Source organism: Eurosta solidaginis, chromosome 1 (assembly GCF_040869045.1).
Source record: "Eurosta solidaginis isolate ZX-2024a chromosome 1, ASM4086904v1, whole genome shotgun sequence".
Lineage (NCBI taxonomy): Eukaryota > Metazoa > Arthropoda > Insecta > Diptera > Tephritidae > Eurosta > Eurosta solidaginis.
The window spans coordinates 159,450,381-159,477,271 of record NC_090319.1 but is presented as its reverse complement, the minus strand read 5'-3'; the positions used below and the strand labels follow the sequence as shown (position 1 = coordinate 159,477,271).

Below are 26,891 nucleotides of genomic sequence, written 5' to 3'. Positions count from 1 at the left end.
ACTAATCATCGCAGGAATGTGTCCTATAGACATATTAGCAAAAGAAGCAGCGACGATTTATCGGGATCAAAGCTCAAGTAACGGAGCACGAGAGCGAAGCGTGCAGAACTGGCAGCTCAGGTGGAATGCCTCAACAAATGGTCGTTGGACACACCGATGTATCCCAGATATTAATATATGGATATCTAGAAAGCACGGCGAGGTGGATTTCTACCTCACACAGTTTCTGAGTGGTCACGGATGCTTTAAGGAATATTTGCACCGATTCAATCACGAGCCTAACAACATATGAGATCACTGCGGCGGCGATACAGTAGAAGATGTTTACCATGTATTTTTCGAGTGTCCTAGGTTCTATAGCTCGAGATGCAAACTGTGCAGAATATTTGGAGAGGATTACACAATTTTTGGACGCATGCTACAAAGCAAGGTAAAATGGTCAGCGGCGTGCGATGTAATAGCGGAAATAATGAAGTGTCTACGAAGTCTTGAAAGGCTACGGCGCAGCAGCGAACATTGAACAGTCGAGTTGTGTGGGTGGATAACAAATTGCTAAGGTGGAGGGGATCGAGCTGAGCACGTATTGAATGCAAGGCCTCCGTACAATTAGCGGCGTGAGAATGATAAAATAAGAAAATACCGTAATATATGTAGGTAAATGTAATAGCAAACCAGGCGACGGATTGGAGACAAGGCCTCTTCAACCGTTCGAATACTGCCCCAGGTGAAGGAATAAAGCACGGATTGGAGACACGGCCTCTTCAACCGTGCGACCAAAAGCAGTCAACATACACGCAACGACAAACCTACGGATTGGAGAAAAGGCCTCTCCAACCGTAGAAACAACGAGTATGAGGGTAAACGTCTCACATGTAATCAGAGTTTATACTCGGAAGTACGAGGAAAAAAAAAAACAAAAAACAAAAAAAAAAAAAACAAAAAAAAAAAATTTCTATTTATACATATATAATTTATTTACACATATATACATATGTAAAAAACAAAACCCTACAATACAAGTAGTCGAACGCACAAGCATGCCACAAGCACTATATGCACAGTGTTTAAGGTAGGCTTGCAAATATTCGTAGAAGTGGTATGCGTCAAGCACATTCAGGTAGTAAGCAGGGCGTGTCAGTCCCAGCGTTAACCATACCGCGGCACTATCTAAGTACAGCAACGTGACCCCGATAGACGTAGAGCTTAGTGCTCAACCTACCTCCCGACGGAATACTTGACGGTAGTACCGGGGGGTAAATGGTACTCAGACGGTAGGAGGTTTAGTGCGGTTAAAGTCCCACACTGACTATGAGGCTTTCGATGCTTCCTCCTCGTAAAACAAAAAAAAAAAAAAACAAAAAAAAAAAAAAAACAAAAAAAAAATATCAAGACGACCAGGATTAAGAGGATACATCTTCAGCGTCAGCACATCTAAGCCAACGTGACAAGTATCTCATAAATCTATCCATTTTGTACATTTTTCCCAAAATCCCAAAACTCCCGGTTCCATTCCTGTGACTTCGATATATATACATACATATGTGCATAGGTTCGCTCATGCACATATATAGCTATATACAGCAACATAAATCATCGTTTATATATTTTTCCATTTACCTAAATTGTTACCTATTTCATGAATTCGAACATTTTCTTAAGTCGATAGTTACCTAGTTTAACTTACATCATTGAAGTTTAATTTACTTTAAATTTAATTCATTACATCTTCCTTTGTTAGTTGATAAGTTGTTATTGTTAATAAAAACCCTGAATTAATTGAAAGGAAGCTGTACCCATCAATTCGGAATACATACCCTGCGTGAGTATAATTCCCAATTTGCATTCAGGCACACCCCTAGTGTTCAACAATATGAGATAAAAAAATGGTATTATAAGCAAATCAAAAAAACAGCATCAGGAGTTTATGAATGAAATTCCTAAGTTTATGATCTCTCTGGAAAACTTACCATGTAATCGAAGAGTAAATTGCAAACATGTTGAGTTAAGTTATGGGTTGCTACCAAGAGGTTCTAAACCACATGGTTACAACAAAACTTAAACTATAATTATGTATGTATAACTAAATTATTCTTGCCGCTATACCAAAACTTCTTATATTTGCTTTAATTTTCTTTTCTTATTTAGAAAAGCATATGCAAATAAGTATTTCTTACATACGTGCATAAGAAAATGATTTATTCAATACGATTAATGCTTAATACAAAATAAATTTTAAGGGATTTTACTTGGATCTTAAAATATTCTAGGAGAATTTCAAAAAAATATTAAATGACGATAGTCATATTGTCATTTAAAGTTTAAGTTTATTTAAAGATATGTCTTTTTCTCATTTTTTTCTTTCTTTCAAAAAAAATTTTTTAAGCTATTTTAGTTGAAGATGCATAAATGTGTGTTTATAAATATATAGACGTAGGTCTGAAATGTATGCGTGAAAAATGATTTTTTTTTTCAAAAGAATGAAATAAACTCTTAATAAAAAAAAACTATATTACATTTTGGCGGCCACCGTGGTGTGATGGTAGCGTGCTCCGCCTATCACACCGTATGCCCTGGGTTCAACTCCCGGGTAAAGCAACATCAAAATTTTAGAAATAAGGTTTTTCAATTAAAAGAAAATTTTTCTAAGCGGGGTCGCCCCTCGGCAGTGACTGGCAAGCGCTCCGGGTGTATTTCTGCCATGAAAAGCTCTCAGTGAAAACTCATCTGCCTTGCAAATGCCGTTCGGAGTCGGCATAAAACATGTAGGTCCCGTCCGGCCAATTTGTAGGGAAAATCAAGAGGAGCACGACGCAAATTGGAAGAGAAGCTCGGCCTTAGATCTCTTCGGAGGTTATCGCGCCTTACATTTATTTATTTATTATATTACATTTTGGAAAGTTTTGGGTAAAAATATCAAAAATTCGAATTCGTATTTTTAGGTAAGTTTGATTTTGAAAATACGCATATTTCCGCGTATTACGTGGTTTATATATAGACCACGGCAGTCTACATATACATATGTATAAAACCAACTCTATTCCTTTTTCAATATTACCAAAATTCTATGTATGACAAAAATTAGAACTTCATAGACTTAATATGTTTGTTTGATTTATTATTGCTTTTCTGGATCGCCGGATGTGAAGAAGACTGGCGGGTGACATCTAAGATTTGTCCGAGGTTAGGCGTACTATTAACGGGATGGCCTTTTGGGTGTTCCCCACGCGGCAGAAAAATGTTTTTCCCGCACAAGAAAATACCTCAGAAAGCAACTCGTTTTAGACACTTTTAACTAATCTTGCACTACGCTTATAACTCATAAATTCGGGAAAAACTTTCCAATTAAGATTCTCTGAGTTAGAAAAGATATTGTAAATGTGGATAGCTCCTACGCTTTGTTGCTAGTTCGTGTTAATTAAGACACTCGGAGTTAGTAAAAAAAAGAGACACATGTTCACCCCTTAACTGCTTTGATTTTATTTTTAAAACTATCGCGAGTTTAAGAAAAACTTCCCACGATGTCCACTGCTGGCTGGTTCGAATCGAAAAGGAAGATAATCTTCCTGCGGAAATAGTCAGAAGGGCAGCGTGCAACTTTCAATCATATGATATATCGATATCGTAAAACATATGTTCTTAAAATGAACTTAACGATATCGTATGCTGTGTTTAATAAGCCCTTATATTCTAAGTAAAGATGCTCACTAATCCCGATTTATGTTTTATAAAACTAGTAAAAAAAACAACTAAACTCCTGGACTTTAAATATCAAAATATGAAATTAATTGGTATAAAGGTGTTTTTGGTTGTACATACATTTGTATATACTGACATGAGTGCGTGGATAATATCTACATATGGAAAAAGTTTTAGCAAGCTAAAATTGCCGAAGATTGATGAAAGAAAAAAATAAGTATATACACATTGATGGGAATGGCATAAATCTATAGCGACTATGTACCCACGGTACAACATTTGGCGAAAATAAACATCAGCTGACTTTTGTTTACAAATACGCCATTTTGCATCATTGATTGTGGCGCTGTTACTGTCATGCATAAGCTTGTGTTAAATGCATCTATATGAAAAATGTCATTTTGTCAGGGCCTTTAGGCATAATATAAACAAAAACGGTATCAAAACGATATCAAGCAAATGTGCCAATGCTAGCAATCCATAATATAAACAAAAACGGTATCAAAACCATATCAAGCAAATGTGCCAACGCTAGCAATCCATTATATAAACAAAAACGATATCAAGCAAATGTGCCAATGCCACCACTCCATAATATAAACAAAAACATCCGCTTTCCATAGAATTAAGAACTTAGAGTAAACTAAGCTAACCTTGAATTCCCAGAATGTAAGCTTGGATATAGTAACTAGCCTTAAGAGAATTTTTGTATATAAAATATTGAAATAAAGAAATTGGGTTAGTTCAGTTCTGTGCGGTAACGCATTTTTCATTATTATTTGAAGCCAAGGTCTTAATAAGTTTTTTTTTTAAGTTATCGCGGCCGGGCCAGAACTTAAGTGGCGATCCTGCCAGGAGACGTTTTTAAAATCTCCTAAGGCAACAATAAAAAGAGACAAAAATCTCTAATTACCAAAACAAAATAAAAACAAGTCTCTAAATTTTTAAGTTAGGCTCTTTTGACCATTAATTGTGAAGTCCAAATAAAAGAATTTATTCCACTTTTCCAACCCAACGTTTCGCTAGACTTCCTAGCATCATCAGTGGTGATCTATTTATTTAAAAGACAACAAGAAATAAACAACCGAGAAAAACAATAATAAACCTTATATTAGACACTTATTAACAAATTTACGTGTAACAGCATTAAAAAAAGAAGAAACAACACTTACACAATATGTTTAGTTAGGATATAAAAATTAAAAAATAGTACCATCATCGTTTGGTATCATCGTCATACTAAATTATAATTATAAACATAAAAGGTAAGCTGCTGCAATGTTTTGTGTGTCTTCTTTTTTGTTTACCGTATTTTCTCTTTTTTCTAATATTCGCAAACTCTCTAATGTGTATCGCGTTCTCTCATATTTGTTGCGGTCTGTTATCTTTGTTTTTGCTAGATCAGCTGCGTGGCCACTTGCCGTGATGTCTTGTGATAAGGCCGTTGCACTTCTCTTTTTGATTATATCGCTTTCGTGCTCTTTTAGTCTGACGCCGAGGGTTCGTTTCGTGGTTCCAATGTATACCCTGTTGCAGCTTTCATCTTCTTTACCTTGACATGTTACTTCATATATTATATTATGTTGTTCGAGTTTGTCGATCGGGCTTTTTGTTCGCGTAAATATATTCGCTAGTGTGGAGTTGGATTTGTATGCTAGGGCTATGTTTTGGTTATTTTTTGTTACTGCTTTGCTGATGTTTTGAGATAGTTTGGGAATATATGTTACACCGAAATATTGTTTAATTTGATTTTTTTATGTATTGTTGTTTGATTTCGTGTCGTGCTTGTTTCTCTTATTCCTTGTTCCGTTTGATTTTTAATTAGGGCGTGTGGATAGCTATTGTTTTTTAATATTTCGTGTATTTTTTCCAGGTTTTTGTTACAGTATTGTTGGTCGCTTATGGTTAATACTTTGTTTATTAAATTTCTCGCCGTATTTTTTTTATATTTCATTAGTTGGCAAGAATGAAAATTTATAAGACGACCAGATGCTAGGGGCTTTGTGAACCAATCAAAGGACAGAATTCCATTATTTTTGTTTTTGAATATTCTGACGTGCAGATAAGGGATGCTGTAATCATTCTGCATCTCAGTTGTGAATTTTATTTTGTTGTGATAACTATTTAAGTTTTCTTGTATTAATTCTACGCCTTTACGTTTTACTTTTGCGAGAATATCGTCAACATATTTTACTATAAATTTTATTTCGATATTATGTTTTTGTTTTAGTACATTTAGCGTGTTGTCTATAAGATCATCTAAAATGATATCTGCTATTGTTGGGGATAGGGGATTGCCCATTGGCATTCCATAAGTTTGAGTATATACCTCGTTGTTATAGATAAAATAGTTGTTGTCGAGTAGACAAAATCTTAAAATTTCATGGAATTTGCATCTGGGTATATTAGTCATGGATTTTATATTATCCCATTTATCAATTATTATTTTTAAAGCTAGATTAGTGGGAATGTTCGTGAACAGTGTTGCCAGGTGATGAAAAAACAAGAAGCTAGATTGGCAACAAAAAAAAGGTTAGAAAAAGCTAAATTTAGAAAAAAAGAAGCTAAAAAACGGCCAGAACTTTTTTTGGTTAATTCATAAATTTTTTTTTTTATATTTGAGTTTACACATTTGTAAATAAATACTTATAAACATAACTTAAACATAACTTCTTGTTTCAAAACATATCAGGCACATTTTCCTTGACTAGCACATGGAATTACTTTAAATGATTGCATATGTGTATATTAGGACGGGTCGATTTGTGGGGAGGCAAAAAAACGCCCATTGCTCTGTGAAAATCATATTCTAGGGATCAAAATAAGAAACTTTGCCGAAGGAACCATACCTCTAAAACGAATTCTGATGTGCCCCTCCCCTCTTTGGGTCGTAGGGGCAAATTTTTAAAAATCCCACTTTGAAATGCCTATGTTTTTTCTTTTTGGAGTTTATTTTTCTCTTTAGAAATTTATTTAGTCAGAATATATGTAAATGAAAAAATGAATTTAAGTTAGTAATAGAAAAGAAATTAAAAAAAATTATTAGAAATTAGCGTTTTTACAACCCCTTTTAAAACCAAGGCATCACTGTGATGCATTTGCATATCGTAAACATAGTTGTGTGGGTTTTTTATTCAACCGTTTTAAAAAATGAAGGTATCACTGTGACACAATTGCAGATCGTAAAATTGCTTGTGTTGTTTTTTTTAAGCCACCACAAGACACAGCAGGTAGAATTGAAATTGCCCCTACCCAAAAGTTAGATCCAAAGGGGAGGACATCAGAATTCGTTTTAGAGGTATTGTTCCTTCGGCAAAGTTTCTTATTTTGATCCCTAGAATACGATTTTCACAGAGCACTGAGCGATTTTTAAATCGACCCGCCCTAGATTATATACATAAAAAAAATATTACAAACTAATTATTTATATAAAATATTCCCCGTCTGAAGAATCAGAAGAGCTTAAGTCTGCGTATAAAGTTTGGCTATTTACCATGTGAGATCATCGATAATTTCAAAATCCTTACAACATTTAGATAAGCGTTTTAACAAGCATCTAATATTAAGCAGCGCATTAAGAATTTTAATTCTTAGTTTGTTCCTTAATTTAGTTTTCAGAATTTTCATGCCACTAAAAATTCTTTCAACCTCCGCGTTACTGAGTAGTAGTACGATTTCGACAAGTTCTAAAAAAGGAGGTTCGTTTAATGCATTTTTATGTTCTCGGACTTCCGACCAAAATTCCATGGTGGAGTGTACATTTTTCCATTGTATTGTTATAAGTTTTCGCCACTGCAGCGCTATTAATGCTACTTGACTTGAAGAATAACTATACTCTCTAACTCTCTTTTTCAAAGCAAGAAAATACATCTGGCTTTGAAACTTTCAACGAATTTTCAGCAGAAAAAGAATTAATCTTTTGTAGAGAACTCATATTATTAGGTGTTAGGTGTTCACAGGAACTATTGAAATTATTTTATTTTAGAAATTATTAAAAATACATTCGGAGTAAAAAAGGTTAGAAAAAAGTCACGAAGCTAAACCCAAAATTTCGAGGCTAGAGACAAAAAAAAAGGCCAAATCTAGCCTGGAAAAGGCTAACCTGGCAACACTGTTCGTGAATAATGACACGACATCGAACGACACTAACACTTCATCTTTGCTGATTCGTAGATCAATTAGTCTCTCTTTACAAGTATCGAATAAAATGCGAGAAAAGTTAAACAAAACCAGAAGCTGTTTTAAACCTCCTACGGTAACAATAAAAAGAGACAAAAATCTCTAGTTACCAAAACAAAATAAAAACAAGTATCGTATAAAATACGAGAAAAGTTAAACAAAATCAAGAGACTTGTTAAGTCTATGAGGTCCGAATACGAAACAAAGTGAAATAAGACTTGCAGCAACAAGAATATCAGTATCAGCAACAAAGGATCAAGTCGATAGCGCAGTAGAAGACAACTACAGTGAATCACTATTTGTTTTGACAAGGGAGACAAGCGGTAATAAAATTAAGTTTTAAAAGTTAATATTAATGGGAAATAGTCCCCCTAGCTTAGGCTATAAGAGATTATACTACTGTGAAAATTGTAGGGATAATCATAGTGAAAAAAAGTGTCCAAAGAAGAATATAAATAATAAACAAATTGGAAATAAACTGGTTAATAAATAGGTTTTCTGAAATGTCTGTGTCAAATAATAACAGTTCAGTAAACATGGATGTAGTGTCCAGGCTGATAGCAGCCAATACTGCTTCATTGCGAAGCGAGCTGGAGCAAGTTAGGCGCCAGCTTCCAAATTTAACTTCTGCTAACGATGTAACGGAATATTCGGTTGAGAGTATTTACTCAACCATACAGGAAAATTTAGATGTAATTAAATAAAAAAAAAAAAAATAAATGTAAGGCGCAATAACCTCCGAAGAGATATAAGGCCGAGCTTCTCTTCCAATTTGCGTCGTGCTCCTCTTGATTTTCCCTACAAATTGGCCGGACGGGACCTACATGTTTTATGCCGACTCCGAACGGCATCTGCAAGGCAGATGAGTTTTCACTGAGAGCTTTTCATGGCAGAAATACACCCGAGCGCTTGCCAAACACTGCCGAGGGGCGACCCCGCTTAGAAAAATTTTCTTATAATTGAAAAACATTATTTCTAAAATTTTGATGTTGCTTTGCCCGGGAGTTGAACCCAGGGCATACGGTGTGATAGGCGGAGCACGCTACCATCACACCACGGTGGTAATTAAATCCTTTCCCGAATTTAAAGGAAAAATTAATAATTATGTTCGTTGGTGTGAAGCCGCTAATAATTCTATGTCTTTATATACTAGAGGTATTAAGAAATATTTTGCAGCCTTAACCATCTTGCGAAATAAAATAACGGAGGATGCAAACGATATCTTGACAAACCATGGCACTGTCCTTAATTTTGATGCAATTTTGAGTCGACTGGACTTTGCATATGAAGGCAAGGGACCCTGCCATATTATAGAGCAAGAGATGATATCATAAGTCAAGGTTCTAGGACTTTAGGTGAGTTTTACAATGAAGTTAATCAGAAGTTAACATTACTTATTAACAAAACGATAATGACCCATGGCATCAAGCGAAGATAACCTAACAAACGCAATTAAACAAAATCGTTCAGAACCAATAGGCGTGGATGAGACGGTACAGATATTAAATAGACCTAGGGTTGGGCTATAAAGCCAACCGCGGGTAGGAAATAGGGGAAATTTCCAATCTAATTCCCAACAAAATAATGTACCCAAAAGGGCCAACGAAAGTGCTCAAGTCAGCACTCAGCCTTAGCGAAAGATACAAAGGATAAATAATATAAATGAAAATCATTTTTTAGAATAAATTCTGATTTGCCCTATATTGTCAAATCAGATTAAAAAAAAAAAAACGGCGCAAATATTTAGAATATTAATAGATGCGGGGACAACAAGCTCTTACATACGGGCGGGAATATACAACAACAGAAATGTTTTAGCTATTAAGAAGAACAGGGCCGTAGAGAGAAAATCGGGGCCCGAGACTAAACAATTTACTGGCCCCCTATACAAAATCCACTAACACATTTGATTAATTTGATTTAATGACGTCTCATTCATGAATCATTATTGATGGATTACATCAAACAACTTTTTTGCCACATCAACTAAATGATTTTTGGACTAAAAGCTGAAAATAAAATTAACACAGAATATTTACTATTTATACTTTTTTATTCTAAGTTCTCTTTTAACGATGTAACGGAATATTCGGTTGAGCGTTTTGACTCAACCATACAGGAAAATTTAGATGTAATTAAATCCCTTCCCGAATTTAAAGGAAAAATTAATAATTATGTTCGTTGGCGTGAAGCCGCTAATAATTCTATGTCTTTATATACTAGAGGTAGTAAGAAATATTTTGCAGCCTTTACCATCTTGCGAAATAAAATAACGGAGGATGCAAACGATATTTTGACAAACCATGGCACTGTCCTTAATTGTGATGCCATTTTGAAATGACTGGACTTTGCATATGAAGACAAGGGACCCTACCATATTACATAGCAAGAGATGATATCATAAGACAAGGTTCTAGGACTTTAGGTGAGTTTTACAATGAAGTTAATCAGAAGTTAACATTACTTATTAACAAAACGATAATGACCCATGGCATCCAGTGAAGATAACCTCAACAAACGCAATCAACCAAAATCGTTCAGAACCAATAGACGTTGATGTGTCGGTACTGAAAACATGAGCTGGCGGATTCCAGACTAGTTTCTCTCGATGGAGGTTAGGAAAGAAAGGCAGTGATTAATATTAAAATTGCAATAGACTTTATTTCACAAAATATGCAGTGGAAAATAACAGAAAGAGACTTTAAAGGAGCAAGAATGCAGTTGCTACAATATTACCTTTAATATATTCAGGGAATCTGCGTTCTGGCTGTGTGACGTTTTATGTAGTTTTTAAACTTACGGCTTCAAGACGTTCGCGCGTGCGTATACTGTGGCTGCTTCAATCCAAGTGACCGAGTTCCATTCCACGCGTTCCGTTTACCCCCCAAAACTAACAGGCCTTTGGCGGGGTAACTTAACGAAACGTCAATTTGCTTTTAGTATATGTGCTAACGGCCGTAATAAATAAGCGGTTCTGTATTAAATTGCATTAGGGTGGCCGGCCCTTGATTTTCCTTTGGGGTTAGCCTGTTGGCCTAAACATGCCGGCCCCCTTGCAGTACGCAACCTCGCCTTACCCTGCTGCTAGAATAGACAATATCTAGAGGGAGAAAGATGAGAAATTTGTGGATGGACAGACTGTACGCATGAGTTCAAAGTATAACATATTCTTTATTACAAAATTCATAATTTAAAGGCAAATTCAAAATTCAATTTTTTTTTTGGATATTTATCTGCGACCCTTTAGCCTCTGGATACTCCAGAGAGCACGAAGCCGAATATCGTGCTTTGCGCCAAGAGCGGGCCGAATGGCGCTGGCAGAACTTGATTTAGCATAATGCCGGCATAGACGTCTGCCCCGAGAACTAGGCGTACTGGCGACGCGACGTAGAATTTAGGATCGGCGAGACAGATGTGTGTATACATAGCCGCGATGGCTGGATCCAGGCTGTGACTAGGCGCCACTCGGTGGAAATGTGATGTGACGACGGCATGGGTCGCAATGCGTTTGTTGTCGCCGTGCTTCCCCCGCAGACACACCACACAGCCTGTCTGGCTACCCAGTCGAGTTTCGTCCAGCCGCAGATCCCGGACCAAGTCGGCCGATATGACAGTGGATGGCGAACAGACGTCGATCAATGCTCGCTCCAGGTGTAGTCGTCCTCCAGCTTCTAGGCTGGACGTGATGGCTTCGTGACGGCGATTTGTGTTGTTGTTGGCCAGCTGGGGGCGTTGTCGTTGTCGGCGGGGACGGTGAGGGGTTTTGTTCGACTGTTGGCGCTCATGTTGTAGCAGGGGTCGGAAGAGCTGTGGTTCCGATCCCCCTGATAGTCGGAAGGGCAGTGGTTCCGATCTATCGGAGAGTCGGAAGGGCAGTGGTTCCGATCTATCGGAGAGTCGGAAGGGCAGTGGTTCCGATCTCTCTTGGACCATGCTGGCCGGTTGAGAATAGGTGTCCCTCTCCGTGGTTTCTCGTTCCATCTCCTCTGCCTCAATATCGGAGGCGTATAGTGATAACGCCCCTTCAAGGTGCTCGCGCTCTTCCTCCTCTACCTGTACGCTCCACGGCTTGTACGGCTCACGTGAGGCTTTGGTATGCTCATCCACGTGAAGGGTGGTGTGGTGTTTCTCACCACATCGCCGACATCTCCCGTTGCTTGTGCAACCAGCCGTGCGATGCGCCATAGAGAGGCAATTGCCGCAATAATTGCCCAGAAGAGCTTCACGCATCCGTTCCTCAGGCGTCTTTGAACGGTAGACTGGGCATAGACGGATCGGATGCATGGGACCTTGAAATAGCTGGCCTTTTTTTCATATACCTTGCGCAATTGTCCGTAGCGGGTCATGATGCCTGCAATTAGACTCATTAAGTCATATTACATATGTATTGATTATTTTTCAAAAAAAATATCTGGTGGCTGTGGCTGAGTGACGAGATTACCTCAAAATTTTGACTTATAAAATTTTCGGAACCAGGTATACAAATTAATTCAGGCATACAAAATTTAGAAACAGGTATACAAATTTAGGTATACAAAATTAGGTATACACAATTTAGAAACAAAGTTCCAGATATGGGATTATCTTTGTGTCCCCTAATGTATTTTAAATTGCATTAACTTGCTATAAATTGTGGTAATGTTTACTATAAACCACCCTGGGCTTCCACCAACAAGGTGCAAAACTTTGCTGGATTATTGTGTGGACATTCCCTACAAAAAATTTGGTCACAAAACTTACCCACGCCCATGCAAATGTGACTATGAATATAACCTATGACTGTAAAATGACTAGTCAAATGGCGTGGATTGACGCGAGCGTTTTTTCAGGGTTATTACACTGGTGGCTAGATCGGTTATTGCCCCTTCCCTTGTATGTGACAATACTATTCTTGCTCCTCATACGTTGGTAAAAGATTCGGTATACTTTGTAATTGGTATTTCATTGAATAGCAATGTCTTATTTGCTATTAATGACCTACCATAATATTTGGCACATTTGGCTTTTTGGCCTAAAATGGTGCAGGGTGAGTCAAGTGCTCATTAATTGCGGCCATGGGTGTTGGCATCACTGCTTGTTGTTTAGTTATTAAAGGCATTTCCTGAATGAGAAATGTCATTGTGAAAAATTCCACGCGGTTGTACGGTGGCATAGCAGCGGTAAGTATAGTAATTTTATTGTAATTTCTTATTTCTTCATTTTTCTTATATTTTCAGGACCAAATATCTGCAATACATGATGATGAAATCAAAGGAAAGGTTGAGGATAAACCTGCATTGATGCCGCGTACAAATACGACAATAAATGGAAAGATGATTGTAAAGCATGGATACTTAGATTATTTAGGTTAAATAACAGCATAGCCGCAACCATTCCATTTATTTCTGTGCGGAGAAAGACCGCTTCACCAAGTGCCAACCGATGAGCATGGTGCTCCAAAGCGTTAACTTCACCTCGCCGTTTTAGGAATGCCCTACTCAGAACTGCCACCTGTAGTGAGTTTATTGGGATTTGGTGATAATGAAACCGTCACCAATATTTTACTTTGATTTACATTCTAGTTGTAGCGTATCACGAAGACACATTCGCAGCATAATGAAAAATATATTAGACGTGATGTCAGTTCAAAAGCGCATTGAAGCAAATAAACTACAGAAATTGAAGCCCACCCATTATCGCAAAATCGAAAAACCCAGTGTAGTGCCTCGTTTCTTGTTCGATAACATCAGCAAGTGCAACTGTAATATATCATCGTTTCTTTAATAAAATTCCCCGCTCTGATTATGACGAATATCTTATTGCTGCTTCTGCTTTGTATTTGGCTGGCAAATCAAGGACGATCCTGTTAAAATACGCGATGTCATAAATGTTACATATCATACTCGTGAATCGTGGTTCGCAGCCGCTTGAATTGGGCGATGAATATTATTGGTCCATACGTGATGCAGTAGTACAAGCAGAGCGACTTATTGCCTTAAAATTTGATTTAAATATCGAGCAGCCACATAAGTAGTTCCTCTATTATATGAAATACTTACAAACATGGTTGGGCCTTAATGTCTGGTTTTCAGTACCGATTGCAAAGTCGGCAGCATCATTTCATCACAATGCAAAAATCTTAAATCACAAACCATCGACTATTGCCCTATGCTGTCTATCGCTTGCTCTGCAATCATACGTCGTACAGGTGCCCTTAGCTGATGAATCATACGAGGCATCGATAAGGTATGCGTCATTTGTCACCGATGTGACCAAAGAAAACCACTGGGCAATAATTGAGGACGTTATAGAGACTTATAGGTAAGAAAATGAAATTTTCCTACAGTTGCTCTAAATTAAACATTTTGTAATTCATAGGTGATGGAACACTCACTATTTGCAACGGTCGTAAAACAGAATTGTACTATTGCGATAATTAGAACATCAATCATTCAACGTTATTCAATTTCAATTTATATACTACGATTCCATGGAAGCTAATTATTTAAGTAACTAATTTACGGGCTCATGTCGAGACTCACATGGGGCTGTACGAGTGGACGTGTGTGCGACCTTTTGGGTTGCTTCCGGGTTTTGGAAATTTTGATTAATTTGCAATTCCTACTACATAAAGTTGATAAAAATTCCATATGCGAACCAGCCGTTTGTACACATTACCGAGTTGACGATAGGGTAAAATTGACTGTATAAGACACCGAGTTGCGTGTAGCCAATCGCTTGAAGCTACTTCTCCTGTATTCTCTGATGAATTTCTTGCACATCGCATCGGACTCATACCTCTAATATCTGACGAAGTCGTGGAGCGGTTGCAATGTACGTGCTATGGTATTCGTTTAGATTTCTGTCGGGAATGCCGCTTCGAATTTACATTGGATGGGAACAGTACCGACGAGTATGCGCTTCAATACAAATGGAAGCCTGATATTAGCTCTACGACATCGTTTTAATTACTCTGCGTCGTGGTCACGAACTCAAGCGGAGAGCGTACGCAACAAGGGGTTGGCGCAGAACCCACCAAATGGAATCCATTAGCTGGCGTTTGTGTTTAACATGATCCCGATAATGCTGTGCACCACGCTTTATGTCCCAAACCTGATGAATGGCCAACAAGCGAACATACTGAATTGGAAGATGATTAATGTGAGGCACCTTACAACAGGGAAGCAACCACCGAATGAAATGTTTTACAAGGAGGAGTCAGATGATGCGATCAAGCCGGAAGGATGGTCATTATGGGAGTACAGGTGTTGACGAACAAATTGTCCAATTACAGCCACCAGTAAGTTATGAGACACAAAATGGTGCCCTTGCGGTACAAATTGTATTAAAGTTTCACTATTAATGAATACAGATATAGGTACATATACATCTTGTAAGGATCTGCCTTTAGTGGGACATACGTGATGGCCTATCGATGTGTTTCAAGAATCCAGTCCTTGTGACATTGCTCCAAACGCTGACCTCTTAGTCATACTAACATGTGCAGTAAAGTTTATGCATAATCTTGATAACAGTACCGGCTTTGTAGCAGCTTGCCAACCTGGCGGATATTTGGACTGTGCCTTTATTCGATAGATTATATATGGTAAGTTGACATTACTCTCAATTAAATACGTATTGCTGACTGATTGTATGTTATACAGATTGGAACTAACCGTGCGTCGGTACGAGGGTATGCAGACAGCAATTGTTTTGAGATTTACAAGCACCGGCATGTCATGAAAATAGGCGTTCCTTAGCACGATAACGAGTGTCACGTCACATCAAGACGGGGGTGAGTGTGAATTAGGATGCAAGTGCGTCCGCCTACAATTTTATTTCAACATAGGTTAAGATCTTTTGATTAGATTTGTACAATGAAATGTCCCCCGACTCACGCACATATTTGTCCTTATAATGTTGTACTTCTGTGAGGGCATACCCCAATCTACTTAATCCTACTTAAATACAAATTAAACCTGGTCTGGTTCCAAAAATTACGGGAATTATTGGGCCACTGGTGGAGCTTTTCGTAGATTGGATTTATTCGTGCGTTTCAGGATTTTTTGTAGCTGCACGCGGGCCATACGATTTCAAAGTAACTCAAGTCCTGAGTTGCTGATAAAAACATTTGCATACAAAATTTCCTTCATTTCTATTTTTTGTTGAAGATACTACCAAAAAAATGAAAAGAAAATTTAAAAATGTTTCTGTTTACAGCTGTAAAAGGATTGAATCAATTGAGTGTGCACTTTCTCAACATTCTTTTTTAAAAAATTCTGATGTTGTGGTTGCATACTATAAATCTCCATTCCTGCATTGCTCAAATACTCACAATCTAAAGTGTGTGTTATTGAATGGTAAAATATAATTCACCATGGAGTGTGAATGTGGGGACCATTCCCACTCATTTTAATCAATATATACTTGAAATGAATGTTGATTCGAAATGAAAGATTCAAAAGGAATCACACGGTGAAACTGTAGTTGCCTTAAATCATCACAACATGCAAGTAAATGTCTCTTTCTTTCCAGTTTCTCTTAAACTTCGCAATTACAATCTATTGCTTTCTTGCAAGTCAAATAGTTCTTATGTTCTACTTATTCTGCTATTGTAGTAAAATGGATTTTGTAATGAACACATTGTGCATTTACCAGATAGAGTAACTGTGGATATCTTTTGTCGATAATATACGTGGGTTTAGGTCATTTAAATTTAAATACATCAAAGTACTTAGGTCTATCGGCGATTTCGTTGGGGCTTCCTAATTCCGATACTGACGATAACTATATATCTAATTCCATGGCATCGTCCTACAGCGATTCCGGCTTTTTCTATTCACCTGAGTCACCTTCCCAGTTTTCCTTCATATGTGACGCAAAAAAGAAAGGTTTCATTGAGCGAAACTCTTCAGAGGTTATTAATTTCCCTCCCCACAAAGAGATTGACTGGCTCCATCGGACTACAGTTTTCTAAAGCTGATGTTTTGCCGGAATATAAATATAGGGCCCGAGTGATTGGGAGGGACCATTAGTCACTCTGCTTATTTGCTGGCATTTGTAGGTTGAATTCTATCTTACTTGAGCAGATTTGTATTCCAAGTTAATTTTCTTCTTTTGTCCATGTTCCAAAATTCTTCTCGACGTTGCCTTTTTTTTCATTTGAACATGCATGGTTATTGGTCGAACTTCCACTAGATTTATAAGTTGGGTAGCTCACGACATAGACTCATTGGTGTGGTCTTTCGTGAACAGGAAGACAATAGAGGGGATATTTAATTGGACGCCGCAGACTCTTCTGGCTCATCGCGATTGTATGGTAGGATGATGAGCTTTACCAAGGGTCGGGTGATCTGGCCTTTCATTGTCATAATATCGACTACTCTGACGTGATCGTCAGGTCCTGGATGTAATTTGACCACCCGTCCGAGTCTCCATTCGTTTGGAGACAAATTGTCCTCCTTGATTACGACCAAGTCCCCGATTTTTAGGTTCGTTTTGGGAAATCTCCATTTGTTTCTTTTCTGCAGTTCAGAGAGGTATTCTGATTTCCACCTCTTGCAGAAGGAGTGATTGATGTAGGGATTTTAACTTTTGCCATCGATTTATGATTGAGGCAGAGTTTTCGCTGGCGTCGGGTTCTGGTGGAGATAAGAGATGTCCTCCCTACCAGAAAGTGACCTGAGGTTAGTGGCTCCAGGTCTGATGCATTGTTCGACGCAGAGCTCAATGGTCGGGAGTTGAGGCAGGGTTCGATCCTGCATAGCAAAGTCGCAAACTCCTTAAAGGTGAATTTGCAACTTGAAGCGATTTTTCTGAAGTGGCTTTTAAAACTTTTCACTCCCGCCTCCCACAGTCCCCCCATGTGAGGAGCTGATGCGGGAATGAAGTGCCACGATAAGGATTGATGGGAATACTTGGATAGGGTGTTATCGCGGGCATTTTGTAGGAATTCCCCCATTTCCGCTTTAAGTGCTGTAGAAGCCCCGACAAAATTCGTGCCATTGTCGGAAAACATCTTACTAGGGCAGCCTCTTCGCGATACGAACCTCGCAAATGCTGCTAAAAATGATTGGGTGCTGAGGTCGGAGGTGGGTTCCAAGTGAATCGCTTTCATTGCAAAGCAAACGAACAAGCACACATACCCCTTCGACACTCTACAAACTCGCCCTCGAAAGTTCTTTATATAGAAGGGTCCCGCAAAATCAACTCCTGTGTTTGTGAATGCCCGTGAGTACGTAGTTCTCTCCTTGGGTAAAATTCCCATTAGCTGGGTTTGAACACGTTTTCGGTAAATCCTGGATTCCTTGTGTTTAAGCGACTTAAACTATGACTTTTTTTCTTTCGTTTGTTTCATTAGCCATTGAGTGTGCTTGTAATTCTCAACTTGTTAGTGAAATATTCTAAAGACATAGTTTTAGTTTTTAATTTAAAAAGGATGTTCTTCGAGTAGAAGATGGGGTGCCAATACCTCAGAGCCCAGTGCTCGCCTCCATATCACATTTTTTAAGGGTTCTTCAAATAGAAGATGAGGTGGCTCATTAGAGCGAAACCTCAGAGCCCCCAGTGTTCGCCCCCAGTGAATAAATACAGGAGGTTCTTCGAGTAGAAGATGGGGTGCCAATACCTCAGAGCCCAGTGCTCGCCTCCATATCACATTTTTTAAGGGTTCTTCAAATAGAAGATGAGGTGGCTCATTAGAGCGAAACCTCAGAGCCCCCAGTGCTCGCCCCCAATGAATAAATACAAGAGGTTCTTCAAATAGAAGATGAGGTGGCTCATTAGAGCGAAACCTCAGAACCCCCAGTGCTCGCCCCCAATGAATAAATACAAGAGGTTCTTCGAGTAGAAGATGGGGTGCCAATACCTCCGAGCCCAGTGCTTGCCTCCATATTACATTTTTTAAGGGTTCTTCAAATAGAAGATGAGGTGGCTCATTAGAGCGAAACCTCAGAGCCCCAGTGCTCGTCCCCAATGAATAAATACAAGAGGTTTTTCAAATAGAAGATGAGGTGGCTCATTAGAGCGAAACCTCAGAGCCCCCAGTGCTCGCCCCCAATGAATAAATACAAGAGGTTCTTCAAATAGAAGATGAGGTGGCTCATTAGAGCGAAACCTCAGAGCCCCCAGTGCTCGCCCCAATGAATAAATACAAGGGGTTTTTCAAAGCAAAACAAGGTGGCTCATCCCGCAGCCAATACCTTGGAGCCCCCAGTGCTCGCCCCAATGAATCGATGCTTTGCATCGTCCCGTATTTTAAATACACCATAAACAAAGTAAAATAACACACAGTCTATTAAAATAGTAATTTATAAAATAAAAAAATAAAAAAAAAGATAATAAATTTAAAAAAATGCTTGCAGTGGGCTTTGAACCCGCAACCCCAAACGTGTGAGTCGGGTACGTCATCCACTGTGCCACGACTCATACGCATACAAGCACATCAAATTACTCCCTTATAACTCACAATAAACTGCTCGCCCTCAACTGCCCCACGCTTTGCTATGGTCCTTCGAGCCGGATGACCGGCTCCTATGGAATTACAACTAGACGACTAAGCCGTCTAGGGGGGGAGCATGTTTAAGCGACTTAAACTATGACTTTTTTTCTTTCGTTTGTTTCATTAGCCATTGAGTGTGCTTTTAATTCTCAACTTGTTAGTGAAATATTCTAAAGACATAGTTTTAGTTTTTAATTTAAAAAGGAAGTTCTTCGAGTAGAAGATGGGGTGCCAATACCTCAGAGCCCAGTGCTCGCCTCCATATCACATTTTTTAAGGGTTCTTCAAACAGAAGATGAGGTGGCTCATTAGAGCGAAACCTAAGAGCCCCCAGTGCTCGCCCCAATGAATAAATACAAGAGGTTCTTCAAATAAAAGATGAGGTGGCTCATTAGAGCGAAACCTAAGAGCCCCCAGTGCTCGCCGCCAATGAATAAATACAAGGGGTTCTTCAAATAGAAGATGAGGTGGCTCATTACAGCGAAACCTCAGAGCCCCCAGTGCTCGCCCCAATGAATAAATACAAGAGGTTCTTCAAATAAAAGATGAGGTGGCTCATTAGAGCGAAACCTAAGAGCCCCCAGTGCTCGCCGCCAATGAATAAATACAAGGGGTTTTTCAAAGCAAAACAAGGTGGCTCATCCCGCAGCCAATACATTGGAGCCCCCAGTGCTCGCCCCAATGAATCGATGCTTTGCATCGTCCCGTATTTTAAATACACCATAAACAAAGTAAAATAACACACAGTCCATTAAAATAGTAATTTATAAAATAAAAAAAAAAAGATAATAAATTTAAAAAAATGCTTGCAGTGGGCTTTGAACCCGCAACCCCAAACGTGTGAGTCGGGTACGTCATCCACTGTGCAACGACTCATACGCATACAAGCACATCAAATTACTCCCTTATAACTCACATTAAACTGCTCGCCCTCAACTGCCCCACGCTTAGCTACCTTGCAATTGTGGATTGTCGATTTTATCATGTTCTTGACCCGTGGTATCCAATACTGCGTACGGATGAGGCGTAGCATAAGTTGGTTTTCCCCATGGAGAGAGATCCTATGGGTAAACTTTACAATAAGACGTGACTACTGGCAATTATACGGCAAAATGACTGGGTGTCGCTCGTTGTACGGGATATCTTCGGAAGCTTCGAGGCGGCCGCCTGCCCTCATAACCCCCCTCTCATCTAAGAATGGGTTCAGTGGTAGTACCTCGCTCTTTGCTCCTATGAGTTTTTTAGATTTTAAAGCTGAATACTCCTCCCCATAATGCCTCTTTTGGTAGATAACAATCAGACGTTGGGTCGTTGCTTTTATTTCGCTCGACGAAATTGAGCAAGAATTCGCCTGAACTAAGGCTCTTGTTTTTGGGTTAGTTCTTTGAAAGAATCTCCAGACGTAGGATAGTACTTTCAAAGCTCTCGAGAGGTCAGAAAATCTTGTTAGGATATCAGAGTCTGTGTCTACTATTGACGAGTGTACCTGGACCCGCTTTTCTTCTGACGTGGTGGTATATTCTGTTTCTTGGGTAGGCCAATTTGAGCTATCTTCATGAAGCCAAGAAGGGCCCTCCCACCACAGGGCTTTGTTGATAAGATCTTCAGCGGGTATACCTCTACTTGCGAGATCTGCCGGGCTTGATGCCGAGTCGACATGAAGCCAGTTTTCTTTCCCTACTTTTTCGATTATTTTTGTCACCCTATGGGCAACGAAAGTGGACCACGAGCATGGGGGCTTGCAAATCCATGCAAGGATGATTGTCGAATCCATCCATAGATAGGTTGTAGGGTTGTTAAAATTAAGATTTTTCGCGACTGACTGTACTATTTCTGCTAGCAGGACCGCACCACATAGTTCAAGGCGGGGCAGAGATATAGTCTTCACCGGGTCTACACGGGGTTTTGCGTAGAGCAGATTTACGAACACATGATTATCAACTTGTACCCTCAGGTATATTGCGGCTGCGTATGCTTTCTCGGAAGCATCGCAGAAGCCATGTAGTTCGCTGCTCGCTACCGGGGAAAACTGTACCCAACGTGGTATACGAATGCTTTCAATATGTCTGTAGCTTTCTAAAAAATCATGCCATCTATCTAATATCACGGGAGACACGGCTTCGTCCCAGCCCGTGCCTTCCAGCCAAATACCTTGCATAATGATTTTCGAGGTAATAATAAATGGCCCTAGCCAATCTAGTGGATCAAATAATTTTGCTATAGCAGATAATATTGTTCTCGTTGTGAACACGACTTGGTTATCGATGAGTTTCGCAGAAAAATAGAAATAGTCAGAGTGGGCATTCCACCTGATCCCTAAAGTTTTCGTTTAATAAATGCGATCTGGGAATACCTTGCAGTAGTTGGTCGCAATTGGAAGTCCACTTCCTGAGGGAGAAGCCGGCTGATTGTAATGCCGCTTGGATTTCGTCCCTTGCCTTCGTGGCGGTGGCAATGGTGTGTCCGATATGTCTATGGTCTGTTCCCATAAAGCTAGCGTGCTTTCGGGTAGTTTGGTGGAGCATAGATATGTGAATATCGCATTCCAATTGCCTATCTCAATTTAATGAGCTTTTAGAGCTGAGATGCAGTTATTTATTTCCCGCTGAAAAGTTTTAATCGCGGTGCCACACTCACTTTCTACGCTTTCAAGATTGAATAATATTTTTAATTGGGTATTGACGAGAATTCGTTTATTCTCATATCTTTCCCCTAAATTCTTCCACGCTGTGTCAAACCTATCGTTTGTAAGGGGGCATTTTTTAACTATATCCCTTGCCTCACCCTGCGTTTTTTGGTTGAGGTGAAATAACTTCTCAACTGGGGTGAGGCGCTTATTTCGTATGTATATTGCCGTGAACATGTCACGGAACGTTGGCCAGGAGAGGTAGTCACCTTTGAATACATCCGTATCGCATGGAGGTAGTCGGATGCTGTGTTCTGGGTCAGGTGCATCTTCTCCCTCCTTATCGCGTTTATTTAGTTTTGCTATTAATTCAGCCATGGTTGAACTGCCGCGTACATATACGGAATACGTCGCCTGGTATTTCGGTTTGGCCTGCGCTAACACCTTTTTCTCTGCCGGTTCAGAGTACAAGAGATCCTCATAAGCTAGCTTTGCCTTTCTCCAATTATTTTTTAACTCTTCTTGGTGAATGGCTAGAGTATATTTTGTGTGTTCAGCTTGAGGTCTGTTGTTGAACTCAGCCTCAAACTGTGCCACCTCATCAGCTGCTTTAATGAATTTCTCCATATCGTTTGATATTTAACAGAGAATAGCTATTATGCAGGGCCTAATTAGAAAATTTAAGTTTGATGCTCAGAAGCAAGTGGAAGGGTTTCAATAACCTAACACCACCACTCAAAAATTTTATTATAACCAAATATATATATGTATATGCAAGAAAGTGTTATTTTCAGCTCTTCGCCACTGAATACCAGATTTTATGAAAAATAATTATATACGTGTGTGTGATATAAGTATAATAAATATGTGATATAAAAATACAGTGAACAAAAAATCGAATACAAAAGTGAGGATTAAACGACTCGAAACCAATTTATATTGATTTTAAAGAAAAAGAAGATATTGTATTTAAAAGGAAAAACCAGTGAGCCTGTATGTGTGACCGGTGTGCAATATAATATGTGAGGTTATGTCTCCTCCGCTAAAATGAATATTGCTGGTGCTAAGTGTCCAAAGAAAAATTTGCTTGCCACAATTAACGCGTGTAGCTAGAACCAATAAATGGTCTATTGCAATATGAGCATTTGTGTTTGCGCGTTTAAGTTTTTAGCGAGCAGAAAGCACTGTGTTAGCGAGTTTTTCAATATTCTAAGAACGACCAAATTGGTGTCATAGAAGTTGGACAAGCACCTTTTGTCACGAATAAGCTCAAAATTTGTTTAATGATTTATAAACGTGATGGTTGCAAGAACCGAAAGTGCAGTGCAGTGGAACGTTTTAAGGAAATTTACTAAGATTTTATGCCACTGACTGCTAGCCTTAGGCTGTGTCCAATACCTCTTACCACGGGTGGGGGAGAGTATCGGATATACAAAAGGCTTTGTAATAGCACTGTTTATTCAGTAATTTTTAATCACCGCATGTCATTTATATGAAAAAAAAAATGTTTACACTTTTCGCATGTGTCACTTTTTTAGCAAATCTTTTATCACCGCATGTGATTTAAATGAAAAAACTTAAACACTTTTTTATTTGTGTCACTTTTAATTTGAGCACATACCTTTTAACCAAACGCTTTTAATATTGATGTGATGAATTCTGAAGCTGTACAAATTCCGTTGCTGGTGTCCGGAATGGCTTTGTAGTCAACGCTTATATTTGTGCTTTGCTAGTAATGGATTTGATAAATTGTATCGCTTTTGTTAGTGGACTGTATCTCTGATTCCTTTACTGGCGCTGAAGGACCATGAAAACATGAGCTGGCGGATTCCAGACTAGTTTCTCTTGATGGAGGTTAGGAAAGAAAGGCAGTGATTAATATTAAAATTGCAATAGACTTTATTTCACAAAATATGCAGTGGAAAATAACAGAAAGGTAGTTTAAAGGAGCAAGCATGCAGTTGCTACAATATTACCTTTAATATATTCAGGGACTCTGCGTTCTGGATGTGTGACGTTTTATAAAAACTACATAAACTTACGGCTTCAAGACGTTCGCGCGTGCGTATACTGTGGCTGCTTCAATCCAAGTGACCGAGTTCCATTCCACGCGTTCCGTTTACCCCCCAAAACTAACAGGCCTTTGGCGGGGTTACTTAACGAAACGTCAATTTGCTTTTAGTATATGTGCTAACGGCCGTAATAAATAAGCGGTTCTGTATTAAATTGCATTAGGGTGGCCGGCCCTTGATTTTTCCTTTGGGGTTAGCCTGCTGGCCTAAACAGGTACAGATATTAAATAGACCTAGGGTTGGGCTTTAAAGCCAACCGCGGGTAGGAAATAGGGGTTATTTCCAATCTAATTACCAACAAAATAATGTACCCAAAAGGGCCAACGAAAGTGCTCAAGTCAGCACTCAGCCTCAGCGAAAGATACAAAGGATAAATAATATAAATGAAAACCATTTTTTAGAATAAATTTTGATTTGCCCTATATTGTCAAATCAGGTTTAAAAAAACGGGGCAAATATTTAGAATATTAATAGATGCGGGGGCAACAAGCTCTTACATACGGGCGGGAATATACAAACACCGGAAATGTTTTATCTATTAAGAAGAGCAGGGCCGTATAGAGAAAATCCGGGCCCGGAACTAAACTATTTACGGGCCCCCTATACAAAATCCGCTAACACATTTGATTAATTGGAATTAATGACGTTTCATTCATGAATCATTATTGATAGATTACATCAAAAAAACTTTTTTTCCACATCAACTAAATGATTTTTGGACTAAGAGCTGAAAAAAAAATTAACACAGAATATTTACTATTTATACTTTTTTATTCTAAATTCTCTTTTAACGATGTAACGGAATATTCGGTTGAGAGTATTGACTCAACCATACGGGAAAATTTAGATGTAATTAAATGTCTTCCCGAATTTAAAGGAAAAATTAATAATTATGTTCGTTGGCGTGAAGCCGCTAATAATTCTATGTCTTTATATACTAGAGGTAGTAAGAAATATTTTGCAGCCTTAACCATCTTGCGAAATAAAATAACGCAGGATGCAAACGATATCTTGACAAACCATGGCACTGTCCTTAATTTTGATGCCATTTTGAGTCGACTGGACTTTGCATATGCAGACAGGGGACCCTGCCATAATTACCAACAAAATAATGTACCCAAAACGGCCAACGAAAGTGCTCAAGTCAGCACTCAGCCTCAGCGAAAGATACAAAGGATAAATAATATAAATGAAAACCATTTTTTAGAATAAATTCTGATTTGCCCTATATTGTCAAATCAGATTAAAAAAAAACGGGGCAAATATTTAGAATATTAATAGATGCGGGGGCAACAAGCTCTTACATATGGACGGGAATATACAACAACAGAAATGTTTTAGCTATTAAGAAGAGCAGGGCCGTAGAAAGAAAATCCGGGCCCGGGACTAAACAATTTACGGGCCCCTATACAAAATCCACTACTACATTTGATTAATTTGAATTAATGACGTCTCATTCATGAATCATTATTGATGGATTACATCAAAAAACTTTTTTGCCACATCAACTAAATGATTTTTGGACTAAGAGCTGAAAATAAAATTAACACAGAATATTTACTATTTATACTTTTTTATTCTAAATTCTCTTTTAACAGCCACATATTGTTTTAAACAATCTTTTGTAGTTATTTGGTAACATTTTAGTACATTTCTGATATGATTATAAATTTGAATTAGAAGGTTCGGATATAAATAAGTGGCTTTTCATGCTTTTTTCGCTGCAAAATTTTTAATAATAATATCAAACTTTAACTGTCTTACCAAAACGGATTCAACACAAGCATGGCAAGTCCTGAAACTCGCTCTGGAGATGAACGCGATCTATGAAAGTTTTTGATTCTTGCAAGGACGCTGAAAAAACGTTCCGCGCTAGCTACAGTGACAGGTAAAGTGCAAAAGATACGTAAAGCAACACAAATAGCAATTCAATGGTAACAGACCTTTATCAAAATTTGCTTCGTAAAAGTGTTTCAAGTGAATTATTTCGCATTCTAAGCTTTGAGAAACGTTCGACTTGTATTTTTCGGCAAAAATTGCTGCGCTCTCCCGAACCGTAGTTTCATCCCTGTCTTCAAATTGCGACAAAAAGGAAAACGTCTCGTTCAAATTTCCCATAGCTGCAAATGCTTCAGTAATGCCAGTGATTACCAAATCAACAATCACCAAGAATGTATTGTTTTTGAAATCAGACTGTGGATCATCCGCTATCATCTCATTTCCATTATCTTCAAAACGTCATTTGGGTTTTATCTTTCGAATGCTCAGAAACTTTGGCGAGATGTTTAATTGAAAAGCAACTGTTTTGCATTCGTTTAAAATTGTTTCCCATTGGTTCCTGATCAAGTTCAAATCAGCTAATAAGGCATCTATATGTCGGACCTCAACATCTATGGTGGCGTCTCTAGCTTGGAGGGCCACGTTTCTTTCGTTAATGGTAGTCAGTATTTTGAACCAAATTGAGGACAGCAAGATACATTCGAACTTGTTTATGTACTTGAGAATGCCGGTAAAATCTCCGTATGCTTGTGTAGTCAAATTTAGTTTAAGTAATGCGTTTAGTGCTTGTGTTAATCCTGGAACATGGTTTGCGAATGGTCTTATTGCCAGTGTCTGAAAGACTGTGAAGAGAGCTCGGTACATTTTTTATGTTTTTGATGTCCCATCGTTGTGGACTGCTGCTGAAAATAGTAAAACATTTTTGTACAACTCCGAAGAAACTAATTGCAGCCTTGCAACATTCTGCAGCATCAACACCACATAAATTGAGACTGTGGGTTGCACAAGGCGAGTTATACTATGTTCAAACAGAAAAATAAATTCAGGCTATTTCGATTTA

At 38.5% G+C, this 26,891-nt stretch overlaps 1 long non-coding RNA gene and 2 pseudogenes across 1 annotated transcript in view; 2 read left to right on the top strand and 1 right to left on the bottom strand.

Moving 5' to 3' along the window:
• LOC137236912 (uncharacterized) overlaps positions 1-26,891 on the bottom strand; it is a 429,807-nt gene that overhangs the window by 92,656 nt on the left and 310,260 nt on the right. The window lies entirely within an intron of this gene.
• Positions 13,471-14,209, top strand: LOC137238683 (cyclin-Q-like; annotated as a pseudogene).
• Positions 14,397-15,217, top strand: LOC137238682 (DNA-directed RNA polymerase II subunit RPB3 pseudogene; annotated as a pseudogene).